Raw genomic sequence first — 12,551 nt, forward strand, 5'->3', positions numbered from 1 at the left:
TTGCAATTCTTGTTTTGTACGTCTGGATTCTCGCTGCATGACTTTGTTGGATAACTTCCTACCCCTTTAATCCATATTTTTACATCAAAAGTAAAAATATGGATTAAAATTTGCAATGCTAATTAAGGATTTTAACCTATTGTGCTCAGAGATGTTTTTTCTTTTTTCTTGTTCTTTTCTTTTTTTCTTTTCATGGAATGTGTGAGTTTATATCTTCAAGGTACATCCTTCAAGAACAAGTTATGAGCTGACAAAAAATGGGTTTTACCTTTTTTTTATGTTATTTTTGTTTGCTTTTCTTTTCTGGCCCATTATTATTATTCGTATTTCATTCCTGCTCTTTTGAATACAGTAAGACACAAAGTGATACAAATTTTCACTCTAAAATGTGTGTCAGCACTAGAAACATGTAATTTACTGTGTACCAGTTGCTATCCAGTAGTATTGATTGATTTTTATAGGTGCAAATGCTATAGTTTGACCTGAAGATTATAAATGTAAGTGTCAGACATATTACTAATGAGACAGAACGCCCCACAGGAAGACTTTAATGATAGACTTTGATAACAGGCTCTTGCAAATGAATTCTTAGACTGTGGAGATGTTAACTCTTTGTGTTTACTGCTGAGTATGATCTAGAATTATGAAATAATGTTACTATAGGGCAAGAATTCTGCATATTGAAGGTATTGCATGGATAGATTCAATATCTTACATATTTAAAGTAGAACATTGCAAAGCCACAAATGAATTCAGCATGTCAAGAGTAACCTCAGATGTACAAAGAAGAATACAATGCTCAGGATAAGCAATTTCCTTTCTTCTTATTCTCCCTTAAGATGCCTTAACTAGGTAGATAGGAATAGCTCAGAATCCATGCTGATATTTTTTCTGTCTTTCAGAGACATTTCCACAAAATGTCTTCCTTGTGTGTTAAATATGCCTATAATATGCAATACTTTGTTGCATAGTAGGATTTTTTAAAAAAATCTGAACAGTTGATAGCATATTAAATATACATGCACTGTATAATGATCTCTATAACGTATGTTTCCCCTCACAGAAGTTTGAGAAGCTTAGTTTCTACCTAAGGTTATCTTTGTATTTAAAAATGAAGGATAATATATTCTTACATATATTTCTTTATGCAGCTGTATTCTATTCTGTAATCAACATTTAATTATGAAAACATGTTCACTAACTTACTGGTAACTCAATTTTTTCTCACCGTCTTGGTTTGTTTTCCTCCTCCTCATCCCTCCTCTCCCAGATTGTAAAAATAAATAAAGGATGAGCTTCTGGTGTTTTCTATAGAAAGTCAAGCTTCACTGACACCGAGTAATTTCTTCTACAGCTTACATGCACTTTGAATTTAAAATTTAATCTGTTCAAATCAGCTTGCATTACCAGGGAATTGTGCTTAGCATGTTCCATGAATGATTCAGTAGATCTTAATAGCTACCTCAGTAATTTCTTCTGAATCATTGAAAGAGATCACATTAGTAAACATCACTAGTAAGTGCTAAGTACATTTTTCATAAAATTGTATTTCTCAAGTACTGTTGATTCCAATATCTGTTGTGTAGCTTTCTTATATAGAGTTGTATGTTGTACCTTAGATTTAGTGTGCTTGCAAAACAGAGTACTTGATTTTTAATTTTTTTTTTAACTTTCTGCAACTGAAACAAACAGTGCACCAGCACAACCACCATGGCATTGTGCTTGCTAGCTCACACAGAATGCCACACTCCATGGACCAACTCAAAAAGTAATATAAATGTATCTCTGGTTCCATGTGGAGCCTTTCTTACATTGTACTTACCACATATGTTGCTTCTGATTTCTGGGAAGACAGAGTGCTATTAGCCATTAGAGGAATAAAAATACTTTTTGAAATTAATATGTATTAAGGGAGGTGGATGTTTCATAAACTTTGTGTCCCAATGATTTTGACATAGCTCCTAATTCAACAGTAAGAAAGTGGAGTGATTTTCTTAATTATGGTTCCCTTGAATATTTAAATTATGAATGAAGAATGCTGTTGTTCCTTGAATGATGGTAATACTTATTTAAATTCAGCCCCATTAATTAAAAAAACCCAGAAATAATAAATATTTTCACATTCAAAAGCTTCATCAAACTGCTTATTCACAGTTATCACCTATTAATGATACTAAATATCTTCTCTTGTATTTTGAATTTATAGAAAACTTAATACAAGAAACTTTTAAGGTTTGTTTTTATTTAAGATATATGCCACCATGAAGGAATCTGTGGGGTTTATTATCATCCGTTATTTGGATGTTTTCAGTGAACTGTTTCAAGTGTGATTTTAACATTATTATTGACTATATACATGAGCCATAAAACTACAAGAACACAGAATGGATAATTATGAATTTAAAGCCTAGGAGTGCCAGTAAAACTACTTACATATCTTTTGAACATTTTTTTGCTTAGAGTACTTGCAATAAGAATTAACTTAAAAACCCAAGCACATTTCTCTTTGAAGTGTGAGATGGGAGGACAAAGATCCCAAACCTGAGGACAGAGCTTGATCATGGAGTTGCTGTGCACATATGTGCATATGGTCAGCAGTGAGCAGGATCAGAAGACTGAGACAGAGCACATTGAATCTCTCTACTGTTCTACAGAGCATCAATTTATATAGCTATTTTTGCATTCTCGTAAATACCCATATTAAATAATTCATAACAGTCCTGGTGTGAATTTTATATTTCTTTTGATTTCATAGCATCCCAGAATGCAATTCAAAGTATGCAGAAATAGGTGCATAAAGGATTCTGACACATGCATACCTCTTGTGTATGTCAGCCTGTACAAATAGAAATAGGGAGGAAACTCTGGCAAGCAGTTCTCCAAAACTTCCAAAGAACAATCGGGACATGCATCTGTGTTGTGAGGTGGGGTTCCTTCTGGAAAGTTGTTCTGTGGGTAGAGACTTCACAGTTTTGTGGTTGTCCTGTTACATGACTCTCAATCAACTTAGGCTTGTACAGAAGTGGTTTTGTCCTTGTGATACCATCTGTGTTTTGGGTTTGTTAGTGAGAATACATCCTGGTATATGAGTACTGTGCCTATGACTTATGGTTTGGAAGATCTGGCTCTAATGCACAACAATGCATTAATTCCTAGAAAGCAAGGTGAATTAAGGTGGGACATATAGGCATAATTTTGATATTTTATAAAATTTTTAGTACTTGACTTTGCAACTACAGTATTTTTTATTAGCATAGCCATTGGTTAAACCAGAAAAAATAATTTTTGAACATGTTTGGAAGCTGTTAGATGACATCTGTGCATATCAGGTGTGAATTTTCCTCATGAACAGGAGCTCAAACTAAACTACAGAATTAAAAATTGGCCTTGATTTTGATACATAAATAGAAATTTGTGTTAAATGAACCATGTGTCAGCTGACACTCAAGAAAGTCTGCCCTTTTCTAAAAGAGATCCATTGTATTTAGCTTGAAACCAGGCACAATATTTCATATTTTCTCAGGAATTTCTTACTTTTTTAGTTTCTATCTTAATTCCAGACAATAAAAATAGTGTGCTTCTCAAGTAAAATTCATCATGTAGCTGTATAAACAGGATTATATTTAACTTTGTCTCTGGAAAGCTTATTCTGGAAACCATTGATTTATATAGGCATAATAAAGGTTAATGTAAGCAGCAACAACATTTATCTCTGACCATAAGGAGTCATCACTTTTTTTAAAATAGCAATATATATCCATATTGTTGACTTAGTAGTAAATCAAAGACTTCAATAAAGATTGGATTGGATCAGAGAACTATACTGGAGTACAAAAATTTACTACTTTTGGAGGAACAAAATAAAATCATATTACCAACAATGTTTATGACAATATATAGGCTCAAAATAATGTGCAAGCAGATATTTTGCTTTTTTTCCTACATTGTAAGCCATTGCAAGGGAGTTTCTGTATAGCAGAGTACAAAATAGGAGCATGTAAGTATGGAGGCTGTATTGTCAAAAAATAATCTTGTTTTAGTTGAAAAAAATGGATCTCATTCCATTAATATTTCTTGCAGGTTTTTTTTGGTTTTTTTTTAAAGTAGGTCAGTCTTGGAACTAAAAATCCTTTTCCAGAACACAAAGTTGAAATATTTTGTGTAGAAAATTACTACTAAAAAGTCAAAAAGCTATCCCAGGATTTTAATTCAGCCAGAATTCTTTGCCAAATCTGATTTGAAATTGTGAGTAATTTGGCCATGTCCAAAAAAAGCATTGTTAGTTAGACTTACTCTCAGCCAATAAATTGTTTCCAGCTCTGTTATAGTGTCCTTACTGTTAGCAGAATGGACACTGTTAAAGCCAAGAAAAACATCTCTCTTTATTCTTCTAAGCCACTTGAAACATGTAAGGCACCACAACCTGCAAAAATGCCTTAATAATGTTGTTTAAGGAACAGTTGTAATTAATTTTGATTACTGTATATAAAACTAATCAGAAGTACTGCCATGTGAGAGCTTATACATACACAAACCTTTTCAGTGTTTCAAATATGCTGAAGTAGGCATGAAAAGCATGAAAGATAAAGGAGAATTTGGGGTATTTTACAACCACATTAATTTTCAGAACAGATGCAGGGGCTTTCTTTTTTTTGTCTGTTTTTATCAAAGATGTTTCATCTACAATGAAAGAGCTACTTTTTCAAATGGCATTTTTGAAGGTAATTAGCCTGTGATATTTCTGTACTTCTTGTTGATATTTCAGAAATATTTTTTAATAATTCAGCATTTATTGTTTTCGAAGTCCTAAGACTAGTTTTTTCCTTACATCTATCACAGTAATAAATTACATGTTGCATTATCAGTATATAAATTCTGTTTCATGTATTTGAAATGCTTGCAGGCAATGTGGAATTGAATGCACCTGCTAATTCTTCTCACTCACACTCCCTTGCCTGTGCGCTCCTAATTTGCACATTTTTATCATTTGTTGTCATTAATAGCAGAAGTTTTCTGTACACTGATGCCTTGAGTCATATCCTCATGTCCCCATGTCCCTGAGGAGCAGTGCTGCAGGAGTAGCTGCCCCTCCTGGGGTCTGTGGTGCCAGGTCCCTTGCTGCTTGGCCTCGGTGGTGGGTGCCTGTGTCACGTAATGCTGGCAATCAGAACACGCCTTTATCATTTTTATCTTGCATTTCTATCATCCAGCATGTATTTTGAGTAGCCTGTGGTTCCCCTTTTCAGTCAGATATCTTGGATTACTGTAGCAAGAGCAGAAGCTTGTGGAATTTGAATTAATTCTTTTATTTTAGAAGGAGCATATGCAGCTATCAGCCTGAGATGCAGTTTGGCAGAAAATGTTACAAAGAGTCTGACCTTGGGAAAGTATATTCTCACATGTGGTGTCTGAGATTGATATCACTTAGAGGTAATGAGCTGTGTGCTACATTTTCAAAGGAATAACTCTCATTTTAGGCATTTACCAAAAAAATGTTGCATGTAATTTCTTTCCCTGCTCACGAGACAGAGGAGATGTAAGGTTCAGCGAACTGTGATTTAATTGTGATTGTCACCTCTTCCCTTCTTGTTGGGAGGAACTCCGAGCTGTTAGCAACTGAAGATTAATTATTATCTTGCCAACTGTCTATTGTGTATCAGATAACTTAGCAATTGTGCTTCAGTTTTCAGTGCCAAGTATCCTCATAACACATAGAGTGATGCCAGTCGGTATAAATTGTCAATTGCCCATATAGTTTCGACTTTTAGAGAGAAGAAAACGGAGGGAAAGAACTGACCTGGGCATAAAATGATGGATTTGTCATCTCTGTTCATCACAGAAACTGCAGGATTGAGGAATACTAAGCTATTGTTCTCTTTTGATCCCTTTGAACTGATCAAAATTGAAGAGCTTCTTAGTTTTCATAATTTCTTAAGCAATTTTGATTATATTTCTTCAGTACTCCTATTTATTTAATTTTTTTTTTTTTTTTTATTTTTTTTTTTTTTTTTGCTTGCAACACTAGATGTTTGTGAAATGTCAGTATCCCAAGGATGTTAAGTTACTTTGCTGCTGGGCTAATTATATAGTCATGTTGAAAATAAGGAATCTTATTAAAAAGAAATGAGATTTATCATTGACTTCAGTTTGCTGAGCAAAAGATGATATCATTGTATTTCTCACCAAGGAAAACACATGCTTTAGTTTATTCAAATTTGAGTTTTTTTAGCCTCTAGCAGCTTAGAAACATCAAAAGCTCTGTTCTTGAAACTGAGAAAGTTGTTTCTTTAAAAATAGTTTTATATAGGTCTGAACGAATATCTAGAAGCAGAAAGAAGGCAAAAAAAAAATCAGACAATTATTTTTAGGCCTTCTCCTCAAAAACTCTTAGGCTCAAGGAATTTTAATGTATTTTACTTTTTCATCACCTGTACCTGCAAAAATGTTTTTATTTCATAGACTCAAAGGTGAGCTTCTGCAGAGTAGCACATAATTTACAATTTCAAGCCCTGTTAAGAGTTATGAATTTTGTATTCTGATGCATAAAAGCAGATCTTTGAAGAGTCTTGATGAAGACAGTATTTTAGAAGCCTAACACATAATTTGATCTATGCAAATTCATAGAGCAGTTTTCCTCTGCTGAAGGACAAGAGGCTCATTAGGATACTTTAAGCTGGAATAACTTGATTAGTGTAAATACAAGCCATAAACTACATCAGCTGAAAAAAGCTAAAAATCTTGTTTTCCTAATACTGATTAGTTAGATATTTTTTCCTCAAGAATAATTTTACTTAAATTAATACAAGCTAAGAAACACTACAAAACATATCTTTTATTACAGAGTCTTGTACCCACAGATGCAGACATAAATTCAGGATTCAAAATGGGTTTTGGAAGGTTCTAAAAATGTAGAAAAAGAAGCTTCATTGTGTCTTTCCAGTTGGGAATATGGACAGGAGTTATGGAGAGTCAGGTGGGATTTGAGAATTATGAAGCCTGATTACACACAGACATTTAAAAGCTCGATCAATGTTATGAGTCACGGTTGGACATGGGCAGTTACAGTCTGTGACCTTCCTCTTTTAATTTCATCAGTTTCTTCTGCCCACGTTAGCCTAGTCTATATTTCCAACTATTAAAGAATAGTTATGTTTTCATTTTAAATGGAAAAAAAATGGTGACAGACATGTCATTTTGGCACATTCCATAAGATTGTATATCTCTTTTTATAGAGCTAGCTTTTCAAACATAAAAGATAACCTTAATGCTTCTTAGACCCTTGAAAGTGTGTGAATTTATAATTTGAATGAAATTTCATGGGTTTATTTTAACAATTTATGTGTTTTGTTATCCTTTTACAAATGTTACAAAAGCCTGAAAATTAATATCAGGTTTTATGAAATCACTATATTTTCAATTTCTTTAACTTAATGTTTTTATGCTTCACATGGTGAATTGTGCCTTGTACTGAAAACCATTGTGTTTTAAGAAAATAAAAAAAAAATGGTTTCCATGGCTTGAAAGAGCTTTTAGGTTTGTGCTTCAGCTTTACATGTTAATTACATTGAGATTCCTACTTCGGTACTTTATATAATTAAGAATTATGTGTGAGGACAGGTTTACTTTTCTTGACTATTATCAGTGTTTTTCAGAGGGCCTTTTTGCATTTTGTACCTTTACTGTATTGCATGTGGTATGTGCCACCTACTGGATATTGTCAGAATTGCCAGTTGTTTACATACGCTAAAATAATGGGAAAGTGCCTTCATCCCCCACCTGTCTGTTACAGAAATCAGTACTATGGGTATTCTTAATGTAGCAAAGGAAGTAGCCCACAATTCTCAGCCAGCCACTTTAGCGGTGTGTAGTGGTTTTAGATTGAAATCTGGTCAAGTTTTAAGCAGTGTTTCTATGTCCTGCATCATTCTAACAAACCGATTGTTTGGTTTCAATTTTTTAACAATTTCTCTAAAATTGTTACGCATTTTTACCAGGCAGTGGAAAGCCACATATGAAATAAAAACAGTAAGCTATCAAAATAATATATGAACCAACCCATTTGAGAAACAGAGTTGTTCAGGTGGGAGGACTGTGCTCATGTTACAGAAAAATTGGAGACTTGGGGTGAAAGCTTGACAAAGTTAAGTATAAATATTCTGAAAATAATGATCAGATTTTTTGTGTAGCTGCTGATAAAAAGTGGGGTTTGATTTATTGAGTCTAAAAGTGTGTTAAAGTGTCTTGCCAAGTCCCTATAAATGCAGTGCCCTTTAATCCCTTCCATAATTCATTTTCTTCTACATGAATTAATTTGCAATAACCTTTTCCCAAATAGAAATATGCTGAGTCTTGTGCATTGCCCTTCACAGTCCTCTGTTAGGACTGGAAAAGTCTTTCTACCCTTATTCTATGTCCCAGTCTCATGTATGCAAAATGACCACGTGCTGCCTTTTTGGCTTAAAATGACAAACAGGAATAATTTCTTATGTGCCATAATAGTTGAATCTAGTTTTCACATTAGGTGGCTACCTAATTAGTGCTTTCTTTCTGGAAAAATTAAAGTTCCAGCGTTCTCAGTCTCCTGGACTCCATCGGTATTTAATTCAATGTAAGCAAGATATTTGTTTGCTCCTACCAAGTTTTTTGCATATTTTCATTTGTTGCTATTAACAGGCCTAATTTTGTCTTTTGTCTAGTTTCCAGCATAAACTCTTTTCTTTTAATAAGATTTTAGTTCTAAATAGGATTTGATATTTCATACATGAATTGCATACAAGTTCAAAGATAATTGAAAGATGAGCTTTTTCAAATCTGATGGGTTAGTGAAAAGGAAGCTTGGACTTTATAGCAAAGCTTGTACATGATACAGCAGAAATTTCAAGCAGAAATGCATGAAAATTGTGTCAACTCCCAAGACTGTGCCTTCAGATATTCTTTCTCCAACTGCTGTTTCTCTTAAAGAGTTTCTCTGTGCAAGCTGTTGAAGTCCTCGTGGTAGCCAGGAATTAATTATTTTAAGTCTTTCCAAAATGTGTCTTCCTGGGGGAATTTCATCTTCCAGTTCAGAAAGGCAAAATGCTGGATTTTTCTCCTCAGTTTCCTAGTGTCAGTGTGTTGGCTAATGAGCTAAAGGAATTTTACACCCCACTAACTGCAAAAGAAGGGGAAAAAAACCTCTGCCCTTGAGATCTGCCTGTTAAATTTTTTTAATGCAAAATGGGAAGCTAAAGTAAGACTAAGTGCCTTAAAGCCAAGCTATGTGTGTCTCTGTTAGTTTAAGCTTTTAAAGCTCTAGATGGGCATTCTGGATGAAGCATGAGATGGAAGGAGAATTAGGAAAAAATGTAATATAAAGAATAATAGCTTTAAAGTGATTGGTACGTAATTGGAGCAGAACAAGTAAACTATGAAAAAGCTGCATTCAGTACTCAGCAGTTCATTTCAGGCCACACAGTCAGACTTACTGCACTTGAAGAAATTCTAACCTGAGCCTACAAGAAAATTAACCACTGTTCCATGAACATGGAATTGAAGTAAAGATCATAAGGCAAACCAATATTCAGGTCAGATTACAAAGTACATCCTAGACCAAATATTCCTTTAAGTTTCTGCAGTACAACTTCAAGCATTTGCTTCTTAGGGAAGATCTTCCTTTTTGTTCTTTGAGTGGAGTTCTAACACTTTAGGCTAAATAGAAGGCAAAAGGTCCTTAGAAAAGTGTGCAGCACATCCCTGCTTTTTGACATGTGATTCAATTATGCGGCAGCTTCTAAAATGAGAGTTGGTTTGAATACAGTTTTTCCCGAAGATTTGGTTGCATTTTTCTTCACTCAAATGCAAAACAGAGTTCATCCCCAAACATTGTTAGCCAAGAGATGCACAACCATGAAATATAAACAATCTAAAACACGGAGGTTAGAGGGTGAAACCAGAAACATATCAATTCCCATCCCACATAGTCTTCCTATCTCAGGGGGGTGAAACTCAGAGCTGTATTTTGAAATCCACTGAAATATAAAAGCAACTTCAGAAAAAAATCAAAACCACAGCTCAAAACCTGTTCTCAGAGGAGTAGCCAGTAAATATATATTTTATATACAGTCAACTTGCTCTCCATTAACACTTTTGATGTACCACATTAAAGCAAGCATATGGAATTAGGTTCACTTTCATGTTATATTTAACTGGTATTTCCTTTAAAAGGAATGTTTTCCCTCTTACCCTGTAAAAGTTAAGGGAGTCCATACTTGCCTCCAGTAACTCTTTCTCCATGTTGCAAACAGCAATACAATGATTAGAAGGGGTCTGGGCCACACCATTGTATAATGAAGCATTTACAATTACCTTTTTTTAAAATTTTTCTATGCTAAGGTTTATTCAATGACTTGATGGAAAGTACTGCTGTGTTTATGTTTGTGCAAATAAGCACTGGGAGATAAATTATTGACAAAATATAAAACTGTACTCCTGATAGAGCATGAGCATCAGTTGCTAAAACTTGGTATTTTGTTTTCTTCATCTGATTATGGTGCATTTTCAGAGGAGAAGATTTTATCTGATGTAGCTCAGACGAAAATGTCTAGGTAATGTCAGCTGGGATTTGTTTATGTAATGAGTGTGGTGCATTCAGAATTAACAATTATACAAGCCTAGACTGCATTCACAGAAATGGGTGCCTTCATTGTGGATAGACTAGAGTTCTGGTTTTGGCATAAATAATTTAAATACAAAGCAAGGAAAAGAATCATGTAGTCTTGTAATCCATTTCTATGAAGTAGAACGGTGACAATTAGATGGAAAAGGGCTGTCATTTTGACAGAATGAAGTAGCAAATGTAAGGAAAGCAAATATTTATGTGACTTTCAGGGTAAACTGTATAGATAATGAAAGGGCCATAGTTTGAGTGGCCTGGAACTGACTGTGCTCCATCAATCACAGCTCAAGGGCTTATGCCTCAGTGTGAAAACTCTGGAATTACTTTAGACTTTGAAACCAAGTATTGTTTGTTTAACTAAAGTATGGTTGAATAACTAATACAACTGGCACAAAGACTTAAGGGTTCAGTACGTATTATTATGGATGGCAAAGAGGATAGATAAAATAAATTTACTTGGATCAATATCATATGAAAATGGGATAATGAAGACATACAGATTTTAATGTAGAATGTTGTATCTTTAGAATTGTTAGAAAAATACTTCTGATATGTGGGTCAATATGGAAGATCGGGCCTCAGTGACAAATTTGAGAACAAGCATTTCTAACAAAGGTAGATCCCAGCGGTCTCAGAAATGAGAGACGGTTTCTCACCACACTGCCAGTGAACCAGCAAAGAGAAGTGTTTTACTTTTGATTCTGTTAAGTTGTGAAGACATTGGAGAACTCTGAACAAAAGAGATCCTCAGCTAATGTGGTCCTGCACTGATACCATTTAAATGAAATACAAACTTCTATCACCTTTCATTTGTAATATAGCAAATTCTGGGGAAATAAGGAAGCTTCCCAAAATGGTTAGTTAGGCTTGAAGGTGGGAGAACTTGGCATTTTTTTAGTCAAAATGGAAGGATTTAGAACTTTTACTGTCCCTCCCCTTTTCATGCCCCCCCCCCACCCCCCCCCCCCGCCCCCAAAAAAGTTTGTGTCTTAATAATATAATACGAATGTTAGAAAGATATATCTAGACATGCAAAGAATTTGAGCAGGCAGTACTGAAAGTCCATTTTAAAAGTCAGGAGTACTGTGAATAAGTAAGATTCCTAAAGTGAAGCTGAGTAAGCATTTTTCAGGAACTTAGGAGAAATTGTAGTAAGTTCTTTAGTCCCTTGAAGAGAGGGAGGAGAAAGATGGGAGATGATTGCACTGTGACTGTAACATCCACATTAAAGGCAAAGTCAGTGTGACCTCACAACTCAGTGAATACTTTGAGTCACTTTTCAGTAAGGATATTGAGGCCAGAGGCCAAGTGACTAAATAACTGGAATGAGTGTATAAAATGGAAATTACCATACCCAAGAGGCATGAAGGACTGTATTCTCAGTAAATGGACTGGAACCTTTTCTTCATAAGGTACAGAATGGGGAGAGGAGGAGGTGGGGGGCAAGTCTGGCATATATGAAGCTGCTTGCTTTGAGTTTTACTGACTATCAAACCAAGGAATGGCACTGGATGAACGAAAAGTGATGAGTGTTTCACAAATATTTTAAGAAAAAAATTAATTCAAGAAGCCGTAGAACTTCATAAAATGCTCTGGGAAATACTTCAGAAGAATGAATGTGGAGGTAAATGAATGATGAGCAAGAAAGTGACATGGATTTCCCAAGGTAGGTTATACCATCCTGACTAGACATTTTCCCCTTTTACTTAAAGATATATAATAGATCACAAAATGTGAATAGTCATCTGAGGAAGTATTTATTAAGACAGAGAAAGTTAAAATTAGTACATGATTAAAAAGATATGTAAGGAACATTAATGAGCAAAACTCTTACTGGGATTTGAAGTAGATTGCTTGAAGACTTGCTGTAGGGTGGGTTTGAGGGTGGATCTTATTT

General features: G+C 34.5%; 1 protein-coding gene and 1 long non-coding RNA gene across 13 annotated transcripts in view; one reads left to right on the forward strand and one right to left on the reverse strand.

Annotated features, from left to right (window-relative positions):
- Window positions 1-12,551, forward strand: part of NAV3 (neuron navigator 3) — a 521,462-nt gene that overhangs the window by 195,698 nt on the left and 313,213 nt on the right. The gene's annotated exons all lie outside the window — the stretch shown is intronic.
- Window positions 6,029-12,337, reverse strand: LOC140682274 (uncharacterized). The gene is made up of 2 exons (XR_012053797.1): window positions 11,575-12,337; window positions 6,029-11,355 (listed from the first exon to the last, which is right to left on the reverse strand). It is a non-coding gene; the product is annotated as an uncharacterized lncRNA (long non-coding RNA).

Source organism: Taeniopygia guttata, chromosome 1A (assembly GCF_048771995.1).
Source record: "Taeniopygia guttata chromosome 1A, bTaeGut7.mat, whole genome shotgun sequence".
In the NCBI taxonomy this organism is placed as follows: domain Eukaryota; kingdom Metazoa; phylum Chordata; class Aves; order Passeriformes; family Estrildidae; genus Taeniopygia; species Taeniopygia guttata.